The sequence below is a fragment of the Lithobates pipiens genome, unplaced genomic scaffold, assembly GCF_037356315.1.
Source record: "Lithobates pipiens isolate NorthernLeopardFrog02 unplaced genomic scaffold, aLitPip1_a1.2 Scaffold_13, whole genome shotgun sequence".
Taxonomy (NCBI): Eukaryota; Metazoa; Chordata; class Amphibia; order Anura; family Ranidae; genus Lithobates; species Lithobates pipiens.
Genome location: NW_027507718.1, coordinates 314442243 through 314466213, shown reverse-complemented (window position 1 = coordinate 314466213; position 23971 = coordinate 314442243).

Genomic DNA, 23971 nt, shown 5'->3' with positions numbered 1-23971 from the left:
AGCTACACTGTCACCTCTATTGCTCCAGGTTTTCCAATCTGCTGCTGCCTCGTCCTCCTTTCCTCGGGAAATGTTAGAGGCCTTGATTGTCGCGCTGCCAAAGCCGGGGAAGGAACCCACCTCTCCGGCAAACTTTAGACCAATATCATTATTGAATACTGACATTAAGCTTTATGCTAAAATGATAGCTTTACGATTGATTGACATACTACCTACGATTATACACCCGGATCAAACCGGATTTACCAAGCACAGACAAACCTCAGATGCCACGCGCCGCATGATAAATGTTATTCACCTTGCGCAGACGCAGCGAAGGCCTTCTCTGCTCCTGTCTCTGGAGTCCTTTGGTTTCTCTGATTTAGCATTATCCACGATTCTGGCCCTGTATTCGGAACCCTCAGCCAGGGTTTACACATCAGGCATCCTCTCGACCCCATTTAGAATCTCGAATGGTACCAGGCAGGGGTGCCCTCTGTCACCTCTAATATTTAATCTACTGATGGAACCCTTAGCCATTGCTATTAGAACCCATCCGAATATTAAGGGTTTCCCTCTTGGTAACCAGACGCACTCTATTAGCTTGTTTGCGGATGATGTAGTTGTAATCATGACAGAGGTGGGCCCCTCCCTGGCGGCAGTGCATGCTACTTTGAAATTGTTTGGACAAGTGTCCTACTATAAGGTGAACACTAAAAAGTCTTATATCCTGGGATTGGGTATTGATAATTATACTAGCAGCACGCTCAGGGCTCAATTTCCTTATGTCTGGAGCGCCAGGGGAATTAAATATCTTGCCATTTTTGAATGAACTTCCCCTGAAGCTCCAGACAATCAGCAAGTTGGAAATGACATGGTCCGGCCGATAAGCGGCCTTCAAAATGATGGTACTCCCCCAGTTCATTTATTTGTTTAAGGCTCTGCCCATCCCAGTGCCAAGCGCCTTTTTCCGCACAGCACAAGCTAAATTGAATGCATTCTTATGGCAGGGGAAAAGGGCGAGATGTGCTTTCCACAAATTGCTTAAAGCCAGGTTAGCTGGGGGAGTGGGACATGTGCTTATCCAGGACTATTACGTCGCGGCAGTTCTAGCTCAATTGAAATGCTGGTTTCTGGAGGACCATGTTCCCCGTTGGAGGGACATGGAATCATACCAATCTCCTAATGGAAGGTTGTGCGACTTACTTATGTCTAGCAGATTCATGCAACGCTTCCCGTCACACTTGCCACCCACTGTCAAGGCAACATTGCAGACGTGGAATCTCTTTCTTAAGGATTCCTTAAACACAACTCCGGTCAGAGTCGTACGGCATTCCATTACGAGCTTACAAGTATTGATCCCGAATTTACACATTGCTCATTGGGTGCCCAGGGGAATCGTCTTAGTGGACGATTTGAAAATTGGGCCTGCCCTTAAAACTTTTCGCACTCTCCAGATTGAATACGCTTTGCAGCCAAGGGATCACTATGCATATGCCCAAATCGCGCACTTATTGCAGAACATTGGGGACATGTCTACTGCTATTCCTCAGCAAGTTTATGCTTACCTCCATAATTCAAAAACCTCCATCCGAGGTATCTCTCTATTCTATGGTTCCCTACACCAGAAGAAGGTCTTTCTTAAATCCCCCTCCATGAGAACTTGGGAATTAGACTTACAAGAGCATTGGACCATCGAGCAATGGCAGACCGCTATAGCGTCTGTTTATAGAGCCACTAAAAGCGTAAATCTATGGGAATTGTACCAGAAAATCTTGTTGCGGTGGTATCTAACGCCCACAAGATTGGCTGGGTTCGACCCGGGCAGGTCGCCTCTTTGTTGGCGACAGTGCGGGCAGAGGGGATCCCTACAACATATTCTATGGGCCTGCCCAAAACTAACAAAATTCTGGAGGGATGTTTTTGAAATTATAAGTGGCGTCTTAAGTACGCACAGGAGGGGTGATCCGGGTCTTGCACTCCTATCCTTAGGTATAGATTCATTCCCCCACTCACATAGACACGTCCGGTCTCAAATCCTACTAGGGGCACGATTAGAGATAACGAGGAAATGGGCAAACCCAGACCCTCCTATTGTAGCGAAAGTAATCGAGACAATTAACTTACATGTTACGTATGAAATTATGTTTCTCACTTCCCAGAACAGTCTCCAATCTAGAATTCAAATCTGGCGGCCTTGGGTGGAATGGTATAAACAATACGGTAATAGGCGCAATACCGTGTAAATGGAAATGGCAAATGGGACCTGGGTACCTACACCTCTTTGATCTCTTTTATCTTCTCTTTCTCCTTCATCTCTATTCTTTTTTACTTGTTTTCTTTCTTTTTTCTATGTTATTTCGCATATTGATACTGATGCACATTCATGATTACAGATCCGACTGGGATGTTTGAGTATTCTCTAAGAGCTAGTTTGGGTCTAGGTTGAAGCAAGTTAGAGGTTAAATCTGCTGCTGCTGTCAAATGTTTCATCACTTATTTGCATTTTGTGAGGAGATATAGGGCGGGTCCTCGGCCTCCGGCTGCAGTGTGATCCCTTTTGGGGCGGTCGGGGGCAGGGGACCCATAGGGCCTACGATTGACAGAGGCGTAGCTCGGGGTGTGCACAGACGCCTTGGGCTTAGCCCAGCACTATCTTATAAAGATTCTCCTCCTTTACTGTTACTATTACTGTATTACAGAAGATCTTATGTGTAACCTCAGGTTTTATATGTTCTGATTACTGTCTATAAGTCGGCTGTACTAATATTTGCTGGAAAGCATTTGTTATGTGTATGTTTCATGTAAAATTTCTTGAAAATTTAATAAAAAACTATTGAAAGTAAAACAATCTCATCTAATTTTCTTTTTTATTTTGCAAATATATCTTTATTAATTTTTCAAAATTAGGGCAAGAGCCCATCAAACATACAACAGTAATTTAACAATAGAGGTCGCAGCCTCCCAGTGACATATCTTAGTAACTGAAAATTAAGTTTATAGCATTCAGTATGTATCAGGAAGGATCCACAGGAGATATGTCTAACTATCACCCGGCGACATTGTCCTGGAGGTAGAAACAACACAAAGAAGGTAAGATTACTGACTGCCCTGAGTCTCCAAGTGTCAGTCTGCATGTATAAATAGAGTTGTCTCCAGATAGGTCAGGAGGTGACTACCAGAAAAGAGAAAGAAGAATTAAAGAAAGATAAGTAGCAGAGAAAGGGGGAGGAAGGGGTGGGGGAGGGGAGCGATGGGTGGGGGAGTAAGAGGTGTTCAGCTAATTTCCATTTCCATGGTGTTAGAATCGGTATAAATTTTCTTAATTATGTCAGATTATAATATCTCAGGTCTTAAGTAGGGATTTTCCTTCTTCTGAATGTATGGACATGTTCCATAGGGACCAGGTTTTCTTGTATGCGTCATGTCTATCTTGGGCTGTTAGTATCAAATCCTCCATTTTATTTATATCCTCTACTTTCTTCAACCACATGTCTGCAGTTGGAGGACATTGTTGCTTCCAGAGTATAGGAACACAAGACTTGGCTGCATTAGTCAGGTGGCGCAATATGGACTTTTTGTAGCATCTTGAGGGCAGAGTGGATATATGGAATAGGAAGAAGGCTGGGTCATTTGGGATCTGAAAGTCTGTGAATTTTTGGGATATATTGCGCACTACAGTCCAGAACGCTGTCAGCTAGGGGCAAGACCAAAACATGTGCAGCATCGTTCCTCTTTCCTCGTGACACCGCCAGCAATATTCTGACGTGTCAGGGAAAATAGTGTGTAAAAGACTATGCGTCAAGTACCACCTCATCAGGATCTTGTAATTGGTCTCCTGTATTTTAGTACACAGTGAGGTCTTGAGGGAGAAACCGATCATGTCTTGTTTCTGGGCTGTAGTGAAGGTGCGGTGGAGCGCCGCTTCCCACCTTGCTATGCAGGGTAGACTCGGTGGCTGGGAGGGTGTATTCAGTAGGGTATACATCTTGGAGAGGACCCGTGTTAGCCCTTGTACACACGATCGGAGATTCCGATGAAATGTGTCCGAAACTGAGCGTTTTGTCGGATATTCCGACTGTGTGTAGTCTGCACTGGACTGTTTCCGTCGGAATATCCGTCGGACCAAATTTTCCAACTTGCCGGAAATATTTTCTGACAAAATGCTCCGATCGGACATACTCCGATCATGTGTAGAGAATTCCGATAGGACAAAGTGCCACGCAGGCTCAGATCAAATTCCTACATCAAAGCTATTGGCTACTAGCCTGAACGTAGTCCCATCGTAACGAAATTATGTCATCACGTTCCGAATGATCGGATTTTCCGACAACTTTATCCGACCGTGTGTATGCAACAGTTTCGGACAAGATCCGTCGGACAAAATCCAATGGACAAAATCCGACGCATTTGGTTGTCGGAATCTCCGACCGTGTGTACAAGGGCTAAGTGGTTCCGTGCCTGCAGAAAGTTCTTCGAACGAGGTCAGGGGTCTAGAATAAGATTAGGGGTTTGGGATACTCTGGAGAAAGTTATGTATCTGCAGTGCATTCCAGAATGGGAGCCGGAATGTGCCCGTGAGGTCCGATAATTCTGTTACATCTCATTTTCTCATGATTCTTAAATTAAGAAGTAAAGGAAAATCTACTCACTGGGACTAACACAAAAAATACAATTGTCAATGAAAACTACAAAAATGGCTATAGATATGCTTTAAATGATATCACTGAAATAGCCTGGAAACATACAGTGCTTAGAGTTTTTGTAGTTGCAGCTATGACACACATTTTATTGAGCTTTCATGATACAGACTAGCAGAAGGATCATATAATTCTCTTTTAGCCAATAAGTGGCAGATCTACAGTGCTGTGAAAAAGTATTTTCCCCCTTGGTGATTTTTTATTTTTTGCATATTTCTCACACTTAAACAATTCAGATCAAACAAATTTTTATATTACTAATTATTAATATTACAAAGATAATCCGAGTAAATCCAAGAAGCAGTTTTTAAATTATTTATTTCATTTAATAAAGCAAAGTTCCACCCACATTTTTCACTCCTCATCATGTAGCACTAATGTGAATACTTAAAATGAAATGCCAAGCTGACCAAAATGGGTAGCCAGCATGAGCGGAATCCAGGAAGAAGGACACTGCGGCTTCAGATGCCGACACTGGAGATGGCCATGTTGTGCAGAAACATCACAAAGTAAGAAAACAATGCTGCACAGATAGAAAACTGGGCAAAGTTTACAGCATACCTTTGTTACATTGCAGGAGGCATGAGTATTCCAGGGGTATTTTTATCTTAAAATTCGTACTGTATTTCAGCTGGAACTCAGTTTTAAGGGGAAAAAAAACCTGTTCAAACCTGCCTGGCCCTATGTGAAAAAGTAATTGCCTCCTCCCATGCTGAATCATGAATGAACTGTGATTAACCACAATGTTTTGGAAAGCAGGTTTAAATTTCACTTGCCACACCCAGGCCTGATTACTGCCAGACTTGTTGAATAAAGAAATCACATAAATAGAACATGTCTGACAAAGTGAAGCATGCTTACAGATTACAAAAAGCCACACATCATGTCACAATCTAAAAAAAAAATCAAGAACAGATTAGAAACAAATTAATTTAATTGTATTGGTCTATGAAGGGTTTTAAAGGCTTTTGAACTCCAGTGAACCACAGGGAGAGCCATTATCCACAAAAGGAGATAACTTGGAACAGTGGTGAACCTTTCCAGGAGTGGCCAGCCTACAAAAATTATTTCCAAGAGCATGACGACAACTCATCCAGGAAGTCATAAAAGAACCCAGAACAACATCTAAAGAACTGCAGGCCTCACTTGCCTCAGGTAAGATCAGTGTTCATGATTTAACAATAATAAAGAGACTGGGTAAAAATGGCATGCATCAGAGAGTTCCAAGGCCAAAGCCACTGCCGACCAAAAAGAACACACAGGCTAATCTCACATCTCCCCAACCTCAAGACTTTTAGACAAATATTTTGTGGACTGTTGAGACAAAAATGTAACTTTTTGGAAGGTGTATTCCTGACCGCCTCACACCGATATGCGTCGGCAGAAGGCATGTACAGGTAGAGTCACATACTTTGCCCTTTAAGAGGCGGCGGGGCATGGGCTGTGAGTCGGGTCGAGGATCCTGCTGACTCGATCACCATGGGGATACCCGCAATCGCCTCACGGAGAGAGAAAACAGGGAGATGCTAAAGTAAACAAGCATCTCCCTGTTCTGCTTAGCAACAGTGACACTGATCTTTGCGATTGGAGCAGAGATCAGTGATATGTAAAACCCAACCACGCCCCCACAGTTATCAACACGCCCCTAGGACACACATAACCCCTACACTGCCATCTAGTGGTTAACCCCTTCACTGCCAGTGTCATTTACACAGGAATCAGTGCATTTGTATTGCACTGATTGCAGTATAAATGACAATGGTCCCAAAAATGTGTCAAAAATGTCCGATGTGTCCGCCATAATGTCGCAGTCATGATAAAAATCACTGATCGCCGCCATTTAAAAAAAAAATTATTAATAAAAATGCCATAAAACTATCCCCTATTTTGTAAACGCTATAACTTTTACGCAAACCCATTAATAATTGCTTATTGAGATTTTTTTACCAAAAATATGTAGAAGAATACATATCGGCCTAAACTGAGGGAAAAAAATATTTTTTATATATTTTTGGGGAAATTTATTATAGCAAAAAGTAAAAAATAATGCATTTTTTCAAAATTGTCGCTCTTTTTTGTTTATATCGCAAAAATAAAAACCACAGGGGTGATCAAATACCACCAAAAGAAAGCTCTATTTGTGGGAAAAAAATGCGCAATTGTCAGTTATAGCGAAGCAGGGCCAAATCGCAAAAAGTGCTCTTATCAGGAAGTGCTTAAAATTAAGGGGCCCCACATATCCACTCCTCCTAGGTGAATGTGTATGGGGTACATAGTTCTCGTGTTACTCATTTACAAAATAATTGAGTAGTAAATAAAACCAATACTGTGCAAAAAAATCTTTTAATAGAAAAAATGTCCCCCAGTATAAATCTAACATGTCATCCAGGGGTGTAAATTCTCAACAATCACAATGAGCAACACCCGATGATGTTGAACCCTTTAACATGATGACTCACCCTGTTGCAATTTTACAGATCCCTGGCACTGCTGAAATTTAAACACAGCAAGGAGAATATAAAGTGATGTTAACATAACTTATCATAAAATGAAAGCATACTCATTTTACAGAAGTTGTGGCATGCAGTAATTAGACAGCAAATGTTTTAAAAATCAGAATCTGAGTATAAAAATCTTAAAATCATTACATACTGTAGGTTCATAGAGATATAGTGGTTGATTTACTATAAAAGTAGAGCATGTTCTCTTTGCAACTGAATTTATGTTTAGTTAATGTGGTGAACAGCCTATTTGCCTTTAGTAAATCAACCACATGATGTTTACCTTCATATCTATAATATGCATTGACATAGATCCTGCATATGTAGATCCAATGTCCATTGTCAACCTTCTCAAGAAAATGCAGTTTAAAGAAATGTCTTGATAAGGGAAACAAATAGAAAAATATATATAGTGCATCGATACACTGTACACACATGATGAGTTATTTATTTACATGCAGTAACACATACAGACCTCCTCATAAGGACTACATCCATGTACAAAAAAAAAAACATATGTAGTAAACTGGATTCCTGGTTTTAAGGCATGACATCAGAGTGAGAAAAAACTGGGAAAAGGAATGGTATACTGAAAACCTACCCCAATAGCATTTGTCTTAATCAAATTAAACAGCGGCCACTATCTAAAGGTAGGGTTAACAAACCTACACATTTGTTTCAATCTATTTTCCTCTCTCAATATGTCCTATCTTTATGTCAGGATTTTTGGATATCCAAGCATGCAGCAAGCATATTCTCTAGTATTTCACTTTCACTGGAGTTTAACAGCTTCTTATGTGGCTTGTCTTGGGAGCTTGATAACTTGATGTGTATATAGTATTACAATTTCACAAGTTAATCTTGTCCTCTCAATTTTTTTCATTTATTTTGAACATTCTTTATGTGACATTTGTAATTTATACTTTACCACTGACTTCCCTTTTTTTTATAGTTGTAGTGGATTTTCTCTTCACTTTTCTTTCTCTTAACCATCTGATTAACCTACCACTTGTCAAATTCTGATTCCTCCAAGATTTGTCATTTTTCTTTTTACAGAATTTGTGCATGTAAAATGAGCCAGTTGAATACTTGAAGAAAGCACAGAAATAAAATGTAGCTATTAAGAAAATTACACAACTAATCAGTTATTGTGCTAAACCTGCACAACGGGTGTTTTGGGCAAGCGGTTAAAAAGGTAGAATTAGCTAAAACAGTAATGAGTACACTTACCATTGTGAAAAACATCTTTCTGAAATTAGAAAGCAAATGTGGATGCATTTGTACAGCAAAAACATTTTGTAACTTTTAAAGAATTCTGAAACAAAAGCATTCTTCAAATCTTGTTTGTATTTTAACAACAAAAATAATACCAAAATAAATGTATTTATTATATCATTGAAAGTTTATCTATTTTTTTTTTTTTTTTGGAGGGGGGGTTGTTTTTTTTTTTTTTCTGGCTTGGTTAAAGGGATTGTAAAGGGAATAAAAAAAAAAAATGAAATAACAAACATGTTATACTTACCTCCACTATGCATCTTGTTTTGCAAAGAGTGGCCCCGAACCTGATCTTCTGGGGTCCCTCGGCGGCTGTCTCGGCTTCCTCCCACAAATACTTATCACGTTCATGCGAGCTCCCTCACATGGTGAGAAGTGCTTGCGGGTGAGCTCCCGTGATACAGCTGGCAGCTATAGCCACTCATTGTATCACTCGGCCCTGCCCCCCGGCGCGCCGCGTCATTGGATGTGATTGACAGCAGCGCTGCTTTCAATCCATCCACTCTAGCCAATCGATGGCCAGGCTGAGCGGCGAAGAGGATGTCGGAGGCGAGTGCGGGACTTTTGAGGGGTCAGGTAAGTAAAACGGCAGGCAAGGGGGGGCGGCACTGTCAGATGTTTTTTCACCTTAATGCATAGAATGCATTAAGGTGAAAAAATGTTTACCTTTACAACCCCTTTAAATGTGTGCTGGGGACCTTGATATAGCATTGCTGGATACTCAACCTTTGGTTTACACAGGCCCAGGGGATATATCAAAACAAAATCCTGTTAGTTTTTTTATTGTAATGTGCTGTGTTGTCTTTTAAAAAAAAAAAAAGATGCATTTGCATCTCATCTCTGCATTACAAATCCAAGAAACCAAGGGATATACTTCTAATTTAAGGATAATTGCATTAGACCAGGAAAATCATTCTTTTCTGCAATCTCAGTCGACAAACTCTTTAGTGAGAGGCACCCATGACTAGAATGCTTTAAGATACAGCATTTTGAATAAAAATATGCGATTCCTTTTTTTTAGATTGCGATCAAAACAATAATATTTAACCACTTCAGCTCTGGAATGTTTACCCCCCATATGACCATTTTTGCAATATGGCACAGCGTTATTTTAACTAACAATTGCGCAGTTGTGTAACGCTGTACCCACACAAAATTGATTCACTTTTTTCCCCACAAACAGAGCTTTCTTTTGATGGAATTTGATCACCTCTATGGTTTTTAGTTTTTGCACTATAAACAAAAAAGACCAACAATTTTGAAAAAATACACACAATCAAAAAATTCAAAAAAAAACTCTTCATACATTTAGGCCAATATGTATTCTTCTACATATTTTTGGTAAAAAAATCCCAATAAATGTATATTGATTACTTTGCACAAAAGTTATAGCATCTACAAGCTATGGGATATTTTCATGGAAATTTTATTTATTTTTATTTTTTTACTAGTAATGGTGGCAATCAGCAACTTATAGCAGGACTTCAACATTGCGGAGGACAAATCAGACACTAATGGTTCGTTCACACAGGGGCAACACGACTTTCAACACGACATTTGGAGGCAACTTGGACACAACCTGAACACGACTTGGGGCGACTTACAACACGACTTTAAGTCGCCCCAGGCCAGGCGACTTTTGCCGCGGCAAATCAGAGAATGAGCTCTCAAGGGGAAACTCCAAGACAAATTTATTTAAAAAAATTTGGCGTGGGTTCCCCCTCCGAGAGCATACCAGGCCCTTAGGTCTGGTATGGATTTTAAAGGGAACCCCCTACGCCAAAATAACGGTGTGGGGGTCCCCCCAGATCCATACCAGACCCTTATCCGAGCACGCTACCCGGCCAGCCAGGAAAGGGGGTGGGGACGAGCGAGCACCCCCCCACTCCTGAGCAGTACCAGGCCGTGCGCCCTCAACATGGGGGGGTGCCTTGCGCGGCCCCCCACCCCAAAGCACCTTGTCCCCATGTTGATGAAGACAAGGGCCTCTTCCCGACAACCCTGGCCATTGGTTGTCGGGGTCTGCAGGTGGGGGGCTTATCGGAATCCAGGAGCCCCCTTTGATAAGGGGGCCCCCGGATCCCGGCCCCCCACCCTATGTGAATGAATGAATGAATGAATGAATGAATGTCTTTTTGTTAAAATTTTTTGTCAAATGGGGAGTCAGAGTGGTGGTAAATGTCTTGTAATAGGGGTTAGGGAGACCATCGGGGCCTGGAGCAGAACCTGATTTGAGGTTCTTAATGACTTCCTGTACCTCTTCTTCTGAGAAGGGGGCTTCCAGCATATTATTTTTTATTTTTATGTATTTTATGTTATTTTAAGTTATTTCCCTATCCACATTTGTTTGCAGAGAACTTGTCATGCTCTTAACAACATTTTTCTGCCATTTGCAGCCCTCTAGCCCTTTCCATTATTTTTTTAGAGCCATTTTAATCCTCAAAAGTTTCGAGTCCCTATTGACTTCAATGGGGTTCAGGTTCGGGGTCAAGTTCGGGTCAAGTTCGGGTACCGAACTCAAACTTTTTTGCGAAGTTCGGTCGAACCCATCGAACCCGAACATCCAGGTGTCTGCTCAACCCTACACAAAAACACATACGCAACATCTGTGGATGAGGGCCAAAATGGCAGACCTGGAGGCCAGGTCCTGTCATAATAATGTAAAAATATGCGGCATACCCAAAAGTGTCCTACCATCCGACCTACATACATACAACAGGCAGATAATCTCAACCCTGCTTCCTGAGCTGTCACCCATGGAAACCATTATTGATCGGATCCATCGCTTGCCCAAATCCCCTCACCTCCCAGACGACGTTTCCCATGATGTATTAATGCAAATAAATACATTTCTACCACACTAAAGATCAGCTTCGGTCCAAAACAAGGCAACTGGGTCAACTCCCACCACCGTACTCCAAACTGCAACTGTACGCTGACATATCACAATATACGCGACAACTCAGGTGCCAACTGAATACAATAATCAAACCTCTCAATAACCACAAGATCCCATATCAATGGGGAATCCCTATGAAACTAATGGGCACTAAAAATGGGAAAAAACACAACATCCACTCAGTAGAAGAAGGCCTCCTACTACTGCAGTCTTGGGGTATCATTCCTGATCCTACACTCCAAGTGCAGGATACACAGGGAAAAAACAACCCCTCTTCCTTCAAACACCCTCACGCAAATGTCAACTCTATTGCTTCAATGTGATTGCTTCCACGCTACACTCATTTCAGCTAGTCTACAAACTCTTACCCTGAATTAGCTCAGTAGCTCTTAACTCAAAACCTGCTTAATTCCGTAGGAAAGTTCTCAACATTTACTGTATATCCTACTGTTAACTCTCTATCTTTTCCATCCTTCTGAGTACTGTTCCTGGGAACACACAAAAACACAGAACAGGCTTCCGTGTATCTTATGCTCAGCGAATCCTGTCTACCAATTTACCGCTACTTAGAGATCCAGACCTCGATGCCTCTACCCTCCTCCAATTGTAAGTAACTCTGATGCACACCACACCAGTCTTCTCACCTCAGCCAAAATGCCAAAATTCATGTCATTCTATACTAAAGGACTGAACCACCCAGCTAAAAGAGCCTCGCTCTGGCACACAGCCCACGAATCTCGGTGTGACATGCTGTGTATACAAGAGACACACTTTAAGCTACACAAAGAATTCCGCTGCACCAACAAGAATTTCCTCCACATCTTTACGGGCCTCTGGTCCACATAAAAAAAATGGGGTACTAATAGCGGTTAAGTATATTACAGCCTTCACACACCACAACAGCCTTATAGACACTGAGGGGAGATACCTAGCCCTAGAGTGCACCATAGGCAATACCAGATGTACTTTAGTTAACACTTAAGCTCCTAACACCAGGAAACTCAAATTCCTGACAAAACTCAAGAAAAAAATTTACCAGTTCAGAAAGGGCCATCTTATAATATGCAGGGACTTTAACTTGGTACCTGACAACATATTAGATAACTCCTCCCAAACCAACAGATACCCGTCACCCGTGGGATCTTTCTTAAGAAACAATGATCTTTATGGCGTGTGGCGATGCCATCACACCACTGAATGTGATTACATGTTTTTCTACCACCGGCATACTCATACAGTAGAATTGACTACTTCCTCATAGACAAATGGTTACTACCCAACATCACTGAATTGACCATCTCTATGATAAAATGGTCAGACCATGCACCTACTACCATCAGTATTGACACTCTACCAAAGTCCACAGCTGCAAAACTATAGAGAGCTAATTCTTCCATCTTACAATCTCTCAAATATGCTACCTATCTATGCAAGCAACTGGGCTAATTCTTCACCACCAAGAAAGGATCCATCTCAGACAGTGCTACTTTCTGGAATGCCCATAAGGCATTAATAAGAGGAATCCTTATTCAATTAAGTGCTAGCGAGAAGAGGAAAAGGGGGCAGTGTCTAAACTCTCTCACTTCACCCATTAAAGAATTAGAGAAAATAAACCAATCCAATCCTGACATCGACAAGAACAGAAAAAAAATAGTCCTTCTTAACCCACATACACACGGTCTGAGATTTTGCCAACTAAATCCGTCGGATTTTGCCCGTCGGATTTAGTCTGACGGATTGTGTCCGAAACTGTTGCATACACACGGTCGGGCCAAGTTGGCGAAAAATCCGATCTTTCAGAACGTGATGACGTAATTTCCTTACGATGGGACTATATTCAGGCTAGTAGCCAATAGCTTTGATGTAGGAATTTGATCTGAGCATGCGTGGCACTTGGTCCGATCAAAATGCTCTACACATGATCGGATTAGGTCCGTCCGGCCCAGTTGGTCGGGAAATATTTCCAACATGTTGGAAATTTGGATCGGACGGAGATTCGGGGCTTTCCTTGTACACACGGTCGGAGAGTCGGAATGAGTCTTATCGGATCGCGTCGTCAGATAATCCGACTGTGTGTGGTATGCATCGGACTGATTCCGTCCGAATCTCCATCTGATCCAAATTTCCAACATGTTGGAAATATTTGCCGACCAACTGGGCCGGATGGACCTAATCCGATAAAGTATAGAACTATTAGCTACAAGACTTTTGATTGCTAGAAATTGGAAGACTGATAGAATCCCTACATTACTAGATGTGATTACCATGGTACAGACTCACTTCACCTATGATCGTCTAATGACGAATGAGGCTCATATTCACGCAAAACTGCTTAAAAATTGGTTTCCCTGGATCAACTGGTACGAAAAACTTGTCAACCTCTGAATTGACTAATATGTTCTACTTGTGTTCCTACTGCTCCTGCCTACCTTTCCCTCTAAAGCACAGGGACAAGAGACGTTGTCTCCCTCCTCCAGACACAGTAAGTACTCAGTTGGGGTGTTTGGGGTTGATAGGCGGCACTCTTAAACCTACCCATAGCACCCATACTGTATATCTTTGTTGAAATTGTTTACAAATGTTCGTATTCTACTATGTCATAGATACCTGTATAGCGAACTTCACAATAATGAATCTAGATATATGACAATTTTCATTACCTATTGATGTTTTCTGTAAAACTTCAATAAAAACTATTGAAACAAACAAAAAAAAATGTACTTTCCTTTTCAATCTACAGCTCTGTAATTTTCTGAAAATTCAATGCAATATGGCTACCTTGAGCTGTACTGTATACAGAGTGTGTACGGAACACCCTCCAGACACATAATTGTCTGCTTGTATGATTGGCTCACCAATTTTCCCAGGTCTGGTCAATGAGAGAAGCCCTGCAGATCTAATTGGCCTCTTATGACTCAACCCCTCGCTTCCTGGAAAATTCTCACAAGAGGTAGTGAGAGAGCTGTTCATGATGCCATAAGCCTAGGCTACTGACCAGACAATAAACAGGAAGTGGGCTGTATAAGGAATTTACTTGCAGAAAAAAAATGTTTTACTATCCAAAGTTAAAACAACAAGGGCAGAGGATTTAATAGATGAAAACTTGGAAAAATTACTGAAGGTCCGCTTTAAGGACTGTACCTAAATATATACACAAAACAAAGTATATGTTACTGCCTAGAGACATGGTGTTCTCAGGGTGATGTACCACTTGCAAAGTCCAAGACCCCTCTGAGTTGAGGCACTAGGATTCATGTTTTTTCTGCAGAGCTGGGAGCTGCAATAGATTTTGCACTCTCCATTTTTAGTAATTCAATCCCACTGTATTTGTGAAAGAATCAGGAAAGTCCTCTGACTTCATCTATAGAGAGGCTGAGATCTTTTGAAATACCCATGTGTTACAGAGGGAAAGTGGTTACAAATTAGAGTTTGGTGAATGGTTGTTTTGGGCTGAGCAAACGTTTAGCCGAAACATCGCCTGTTCCCCAATTCAGCGGACACCTGAATTAGCCAGGCGCTCAGCGGGATGTTCGCATGCTGAGCGTTCTAGGGCCGTAATTGGATGAAACCTTGCACCTGACCACTGGAAGGTGCAAGACTAGGGCAGAGAGAGCTGTCAGAGCCCTGATTGGATAAAGTGATCAGTGTCCCTCCTCACACTATAAAAGGTTCCTTCCCACAAGAAGCATTTGCAGTGTGTTATTGGAGTGGAGATACAGTAGATAGAACAGGGTTCTGTTTGCTACTAGCGAGTTAGTGTTTTCACTTATTGTGACTCTGAGTGTAGAGTGTTAGTGTAGTGTTAGTATACTGTGAGTATAGTGTGTCAGTATAGTGTAGTGTGAGTATAGTATGAGTAGGGATGAGCTTCGTGTTCGAGTCGAACGTACGTTCGACTCGAACATTGGCTGTTCGTCCGTTCGGTGAAATCCGAACACTTGGTCCGTTCGCGTCAAAATTCGCATGGCGCTCACGGCCCACAATGCACTGCGATGGCGCAGTGCATTGCTGGCTCATGATTGGCCAAGCATGCACTGTGACCCTGCATGCTTGGCCAATCGCAGCGCCAGCAGCGAGGAGAGCCATGATTGGCCACAGGCAGGATGCCTGTGGCCAATCATAGCTCAGGCTGTGTAGTGCACGCCCCACACTATATAAGGCCGCCATTGAGGCGGCCTCGTGTAGTATGTTGGCATCTGAAGCAGTGGGTGTTCTGTGTACCTTCAACACAGTACACACCGATCGTTTTTGCCTGATTTCCTATCTTGCTGTTGTGTAGTGGTTATTGTCTGTGCCCTGACCGCAGTATACACCACTATATTCACCTCACCTATATAGCTAGTGATCTATCTTTAATAATAGAGCTTGCAGTCAGTAGTGTTAGCACAGTGCGTGCTGTCTGCGTGCTCTGTACCCAGTACATACCGCTGTAATCCACCTACATAGCTGTTCTCTATTTGAGCCCAATTGCCATCTGCAGGAGTTATTGGAAGTTGTGTGTGCCTCCAGCACAGCACAGTATACATCTGTATATACCCCTTTATCTCTGCTGTTTTCTGGTTATTGTCTGCGTGCCCTGACCGCAGTATACACCGCGATATTCACGTCACCTATATAGCTAGTGATCTATCTTTAATAATAGAGCTTGCAGTCAGTAGTGTTAGGAGATAGTGCGTGCTGTCTGCGTGCTCTGTACCCAGTACATACCGCTATAATCCACCTACATAGCTGTTCTCTATTTGAGCCCAATTGGGGTTATTTCCTGCAAATTCCTGCAATAAAACAGGGCTAATTCCTGCAATAAAACTAGAGTATATGGCAGAGGTTGCAGTGTGGTGGCACCAGCACCAGTGCCTAAGGCCCAATTTTTCTGCCCCTGTTTAACAGGGGCGTTTAAGTACAATTTTTGATGCAATGCTTTGCAGCAGGGCTAATTCCAGCAAAAAAACTAGAGTATATGGAAGAGGTTGCAGTGTGGTGGCACCAGCAGCAGTGCCTAAGGCCAAATTTTTCTGCCCCTGTTTAACAGGGACATGTAATTACAATTCTTGATATAATATTTCACGGGAGGGCCCCTTCCTGTGCCCACCCAGAGTAACGGTGAGGACTCAGGCCGCGTACACACGGGCGGACTGTTCGCCCAACTTTGTTCGTCAAACAATCCGACAAACAGTCCGCTCAAAATTTGCATGAACGGACTTGACCACACACGATGAACGAACAGTCCGCTGAAAGCGTGCGCGATGACGTGAACGGCACGTACGACGGGACAAGAAATTCAACGTCCAATACACTGCAATGCAACCTTCGCCGTGTAAATCCTTTCTGAGCATGCGCGAAACTTAGTTTGTCGAACAAGCCTACACACGAGCGGACTGTCCGCTGAAACCAAGTTTCAGCGGACTGTCTTACGGAAATTCCGAAAAACTTTGTTCGTCAGACTGTCCGCTGAAACTGTCCGCTGAAGCCCACACACGAGCGGACTGTCCGCTGAAACACTGTTCAGCGGACTAAGTTGGGCGAACAGTCTGCCCGTGTGTACGCGGCCTTATAGTGTTGTGGCACCAGCACCACAACCACCAAAGGTCAATTTTTCTACCACTGTTCAACAATGGCATGTAATTACAATTCTTGATATAATCGTTCACAGCAGGGCGCTCCAGCGCCCACCAAGAGTCACTTTCAGGGCTTACAATGTTGTGGCAAAACCAACACCTTGTTCCGCCATTTCTGCAGAGCATATAGGGCAGGCCCCTACTTTCAAACATCCAACTTACAAACATCTCCTACTTGCAAACGCAAGGAGACAGCAGCAAGTGAGATGAAAAAAGATGGACGACAAAACAAATTATACAGGGGTGATAACCCTTCCCTATGTTTTCCAAAAAGCTTAAAAATAGTTTTTTTGACTGGAGCTACACTTTAAAAATGTACCAGTTGAAAATTACAAACAGATTCAACTTAACACAACAAACCTACACAGTCCCTGTCTTGTTTGCACCGCCTGTATACTGCTGTTCTGAGTATATAGGGCCTGGGGGCCACACGCATTTCCTTTTTTTAATATGGGTACAGGGTTCCCCTTAATATGCGTACAAGACCCAAATAGGCTGGTAATGGGCAGGGAGGGCTACCCATGCCATTTTTCTGAATGATTTTCAACCATATTGCAGGAACCAGATATAACATTAAAACCGCAAGCAGTTTTCAATGATGTTATTTCCGTTTAATGTCATTTTGTGCAGGGACTGTTCTAAACACGGGAAACACGTGGCACTTCACAGGCATACTACAGACACCCCCCAAGCACCATATTTAAAGGAATATTTCACTTTTTTTTTCACTTTAATCGTCAGTAAAATCAGTGCTCCCGCCAAAACGGCCATTTTTAAAAACACTTTAGGCATTGACCCATGTCCCCTGGGGCAGGAGCCAGGTCCCCAAGCCCTTTTTAGGACAGTATCTTGCATATTAGCCGTTAAAATTAGCACTTTCCATTTCGAACGTTCGAGTCCCATAGACTTCAATGGGGTTCTAACGTTGGTAACGAACGTGGGGTCCGTTCGAAAGTTCTGGTGCGAACCGAACCGGGGGTTGTTCGGCTCATCCCTAAGTATGAGTATAGTGTAGTGTTAGTGTAGTGTTAGTGTAGTGTTTAACACAGAATTACATAGCATTCTATACACTGTTGTATACCCTTTTTTTGGGGGGGGGGGGGCGGGGGGTTGCTGTGTGTTTTTTTTCTTTTTATTTGTCTTCTTTTTGTCCCCTTGTTGGAATTCAGCATGAATTAATGTTATATTTCTAAATTTTCTACATATCTGTTTGTACAGCCAAGATCAGCCATATTGACACTTGCAGTCCCACACTTTTAAAAGGTACAGAGGAATGTGGCACCAAACAGAATCTGCAAAAGGAATTATCTTCAGCCCACCTGGTGTACACGAAGCGTCAAATAGAATGATGATGAAAAAGACGGACCAGCGCACATAGACTGCAATACGGTCCCCAGAAGCCAAGTATGGCAGTACAGTCAGTAATATAAGGAGGATTTTCATGTGAACACTGATTGGTCCAAAGCAAATGGGGCTGGCAGTGGGATGCAGTTTGGATGGTGTGTGATTGTAAAAAAAGGATTGTTACAGAGAGTTCTGTCTCTCTCTGTTCCCTGTGGCCTTACCATGAGGTTGTGTTCTCTGCTAATCTGATAACTCGGACATCTTGAGGCCTACCCTAGGTGATGGCTCAGGCCTAAACCATGTGGGCCAGATCTCTTATTCCATCACAAGGCCAGCTACTAGCATGTGCATCTAGTAGCAAGTATCTTTCATATTCTTGTATTATATGTTCTGATTGTAAGCTTTGTGATATTGTAATGTCTTTTTAATACTTAATGTTAGCTTTCCCAATTTCATGGGAAATAAATAAGATAGTGTTTTACTAGCAGCAGTGTGTGTGTTTTCATAATTAACCTTGTATCAGTGTGCCTAGCAGGGTTTTATAAACTATAGGAATAGACAAGTTAATAGTAGTTTGTATAGTGCCTGCCCCTTTTTTTTCAATTGTCAGCCACAGTTTTTCTGACTGCGATGTTGGTGTTCCCCCTTTTTAATTTTTTTATAGTTTTTACATCCATGTCAGCATCAGTCCTCAATTTAAAGTGCACCAAACACCACTTTTCATTCAATATAGTAAATCAAATTTGGGTAATAACCCACCATCATGTTTGGGAGGCCAACAAGGGGAGGCAGACATTCCCATGCCACAATGAGGGCGTCTGTGTCCATAGGCAAAGTTGGATGTGGTCCCTACTTAGGCAGGGCACATTTGTCTCTGTTTGGTTATGTTGCCTGTGCTATCCAGCCACAGCATGCAAAGGAGGAGGTGGACTGGATTACTAAATCATCCTCACACTCTATCATTCAAGCTGACACTAGCGCACAGTCTGCCGTGGCTGCCAGAGTGGCTTATTCTGCCTTCTTGTCCATAGCTACTCCTGCCATAGCTCCAGCATCATGCATGGAGGAGTCAGCTGAATTATTTGAACACAGTATCAGCCACTTGATTATTGGGGATGCACAGACATTACTTGATTTTGATTTTGGATCTAAGGTAGAGGAAGGGAACCTACAAGGAGGGAAAAATAGCTGTTACCCCAGCCGAAACATATTGCCAAGTTGGCTCCAGCGATGATGAGGATGGAGGGGGTGATGATGATGAGGTTGCTGATGCAACTTAGGTGCTGGATAGAGCAGAGGAGGAAAGTGAGGGGGAGAAAAAATGCAGGGTATCCTCCAGGCAGCCAACATGAATAGAGAGCAGCCACCCTATTCCATCAGATTGTGGAGGTGTTATATCCCGGCCCACTTCTCACAACTCTGATGTGTGGGATTTTTAGCACATGTGCAGCCGATCGCACTGTTGCAATTTGCAATCTCTGCTGCAAGCAGATCAAGCGTGGCAAAAACATCAGCCATTTGGGTACCACATGCTTGACAAGGCATTTAATCTCCCACCACTCAGCCCGTTGGCAAGAGCACCTGAAAGCCACACACAAGGGACTAATTTCTTCTCCTCAGTCCTCAGCTTTTATGTCTACCCCTGCTATATCCCATGACCTCTCAGCAGCTCCACTGACAGGGATGATGGAATAGCAAAGGGTATCACAGGTTCGTGCAACACATCTGCCAGCAGCACATCACCAGCTGTAGAGTAAAGCAGGCAAATTTCTCTGCCCCACCTGCTGCAAAAAAATAAATAAATACACTCGCTGCCACCCACATGCCCAGCATCTAAATTCCAACTTGTCCAAAAAAGGCTTGCAGGGAAAATCAATTTAAATGTCATGTTTGTCTTTATAACTGTCAGTTTCGCTGCAGCATGTTCTATACACACTAAGAAATTTACATTTTTATTTTTTCACATTAAGGATAATTAAAATCACTGCTCCTTTAAAAACAATATTTTTTAAAAGTTTTTTTTTTTTTTTGCATTGGTTCATGTCCCTCAGGGCAGTACCTGGGCCTCCTTAACCATGTTATGGCCAATAACTTGCATATAAGCCTTCAAAATGGGGACTTTTGATTTTTCAAGTTCAGGTCCCATAGACTTCAATGGGCTTCACGTTTCAGGTGTAAGGGAATTCTGGAGCGAAATGAACAGGGGGTGGTTGGCCCATCTATATTAAAAACTGCCAGAAGTGGGTCATCCTACCTACCACCACCCCTGTAAAAAACACTGTTATATATGTACTGTATTCCAGAGCATCTGCTTTTGGCTTGGCATTGATAATGCACAGGTGTCTTAACCACTTGCTTACTGGGCACTTAAACCCCCCTCAGTCCCAGACCAATTTTCAGCTTTCAGCACTGATGCACTTTGAATGACAATTACGTGGGCATACAACACTGTACCCAAATGAAATTTTTATCATTTTTTTCCCCACAAATAGAGCTTTCTTTTGGTGGTATTTAATTACAGCTGGGAGTTTTATTTTTTGCTAAACAAAAAAAAAATAAAAAACATGTTTAATAGTTTGTTATAAAATTTTGCAAACAGGTCATTTTTCTCCTTCATTGAAGTGCGCTGATGAGGCGGCACTGATAGGCTGCACTGGTGGGCACTGATAGGCTGCATTGGTGAGCACTGATAGGCTGCACTGGTGGGCACTGATAGGCATAGTTAAGGCGGCACTAATAGGCACAGATAAGGCGGCACCGATGGGCACAGATAAGGCGGCACTGATGGGCAAAGATGGGCACAGATAAGATGGCACGGATGGGTGGCACTAAGGGGCACTGATAGATGGGACTGATGGGCACTGATAGGTGGCTCTGATAGGTGGCTCTGATAGGTGGCACTGCTGGGCACTGATGGGCACTGGTAGATGACACTGATGGGCACGGATATGTGGCACTGGGGTGCAGCACCTTTGGTGAGACAGATTGTGGGCACTGCTGGGTGGCACTGTGGGCACTGCTGGGTGGCACTGCTGGGTGGCACTGTGGACACTGCTGGGTGGCACTGTGGGCACTGCTGGGTGGCACTATGGGCACTGCTGGGTGGCACTGACGGGGGCACTTATTTTTTAATTATGTTTAGTAATGAGGGGGTAGGTGGGCACTGGCAGGGGGCAGGGGGCAGGTGGGCACTGGCAGGGCTGGCCGTGATCGGGACTGATGTCCCGATCACGGCCGCCGGTGATCGGCTCTTTTTTTTTCTCCTCGCGCTGACAGCGCGAGGAGGAATAATAGCCGATTACCGGCTCTGTTATATCACATGATCAGCTGTCATTGGCTGACAGCTGATCACGTGATAAGGGGTCGGGATCGACCCCTTGCTCGGATCGGTGATCAGGCAAGTCTCATAGACTCGCCGATCACAGAGCGTGCCGCGCGCGCCCCTCAGGGGGCGCGCAGGCCGCTCGTGTACGGGACGACGTCAATAGACGTCGTCCTGGCAAAGGAGATCCGCGCTGTAGCCGTCATTCGGCTATAGCGCGGGTCTCAAGTGGTTAAAAGGGGTCTAAAGCCAAAAACAATCAAAAACTAACACATACTTTTTCTTTCATTTTCTAAATATTTTTTTCAGAACCACTGAATAGAAGTAATATCAAGACAGGCACATTTTTTTGTAGGTAGGGGAACAGTTTGAGAAAGCGTTAACAGAACTATGAAAAGCCTGACATTTAAAAGATTATGCATCCTTAACAAGAACCACAGCTGAAAAACACACTTCGTCTTTTGCCTGATCATTGTACTGCTTGCAATTGTTAACTGCATTCTCCAGGAATAATTAAGATAGTGGACTATGGTCATCGGGTCTTGCAAGGTGCCTATCAATCTCATTTAGGTGTCTGTTTGCAAAAACAAGCACTATTACATTTAAGGGGTCACCTTTATGTAGCTTGACAAAGCCCTGTACAGACTTGTATACTAAAACTAGGCCTTATTTTTTCCCTTTCCACAGGTGAGGCAGCAGCAGACATATCATTATGTTCAAACTCAAAAAATCCCTGTTGCTCGCTACAGTGTGAATCAAAGCAACACATCCAGCAGAATTGTTTCCTTCCTAGAATCTCCTGTGTTCGATTAAGTTATGTGCCCCAGTGTATGTGCTTTATAACCTTTTTCAGAATGTCGTTTGGGACTCACGTGACCACCCGCCACTCTCCTCACCCGACCTGAAAATTACAGTTGGAGGGGTTCAGAATCTCCTGCTGATGTCAGCCAGGAGGAAGGAAGGAGAGTGGCGGGTCATCACGTAAGTGCCAAGCAGCGCTCTGAAATAAGGTATAAAGCTGCATTTTTTTTAAAGCACATACACTGGGGCACATAACTTAATTAAACAAGGCAATTCTAGGAAGAAAACAAAGTTATTATAGCAGCAGGAGGTGAGGGGCGGAGAGCAGATCAGAAATGAGATGACCCCAAAGCACCCTCCCCATGTTGAGGAAAAGCAACCTGGTATGGTTCAGGAGGGGGGCTTCCCCCCCATCCTGGCCTGCCAGGCTGCTTGCTCAGATAAGGGTCTGGTATGGCTTTTTGGGGGACCCCACGTTAATTTTTTTTTTACATTTTGGCGTGGAGTTCAAAAATCAGGGAGCTGAGGTGAAGAGGAATCAGTCACTGGTGGTACAGAGAAGAACCGGAGCTAGGGAGAGGATAACAGCAGGATCGAAGCAGGGAGCCATGATGTGAAGCATGTACACTCACATGCCCATCTTGGCCATGCCCCACCAGAAAATATTAATAGAGCTGAAATTCTGATAGTTTGTATTTACTGACAACACATTACAATTTTTAGATCTAAGCCTGCCAGGACACATTTAGATACAGCACAAGCTGTAGCATTAAGGTTTCCACTTTTTAGATGTAACTCCCATCGTTCATGTGGAAAAATATATTAAACATAAAAATGGCCAATGTTTTGTAAAGATGGCCCAAAGGACATATGCAATGCCTTTAAGATGTTAAAGTATTTAAAGGGTAAGTTCACCTTTTTTTTTCTAAATTCCAGCTTCTTAATGTACCAATACACCATTAATGTACTTATTTTGCAGAAATAAAAAAGCTTTCTATTTATTCTACACACCCCTTACCTCAGTGTCCAACTAGCTGTTTGTTTATTTTTTAACTTCTCCATTACTTCTTCAGTACCTCCTGGATAGACCTTAGGATGTGACACAGGAGAGAGTTCACCAATTAGGCCGGGTTCACACTGCTGCGGGGGGAGATCCGGATGTGATTCGCACCGCACTGCAGTGCAAATCACATCCGATCTCCGTAGCGATGCGAGTTCAGCCATACAGATAGTATGGCTGAATTCGCATCGCTCCTGCAGCAAACTCGCACGGGACCCTTTTTTTGGTCCGCAGCAGAATCGGATCGCATGGGTGTTCACACCATGCGATCCGATTCCTGTGCGAGTCTGCAGATCGTACTGCGATATGCGGACGGATCTGGGGGTGTCATTAACATTTCATTGACACTCCCAGCCGTTCGCATAGGGCAGTGTGAACTGCCGGCGGGAGTCATGCGCGGGAAAACGCAGCGGATTCGCTGCATTCCCGCATCGCTGTGGTGTGAACCCAGCCTTAAACTGATTAGCACACACCC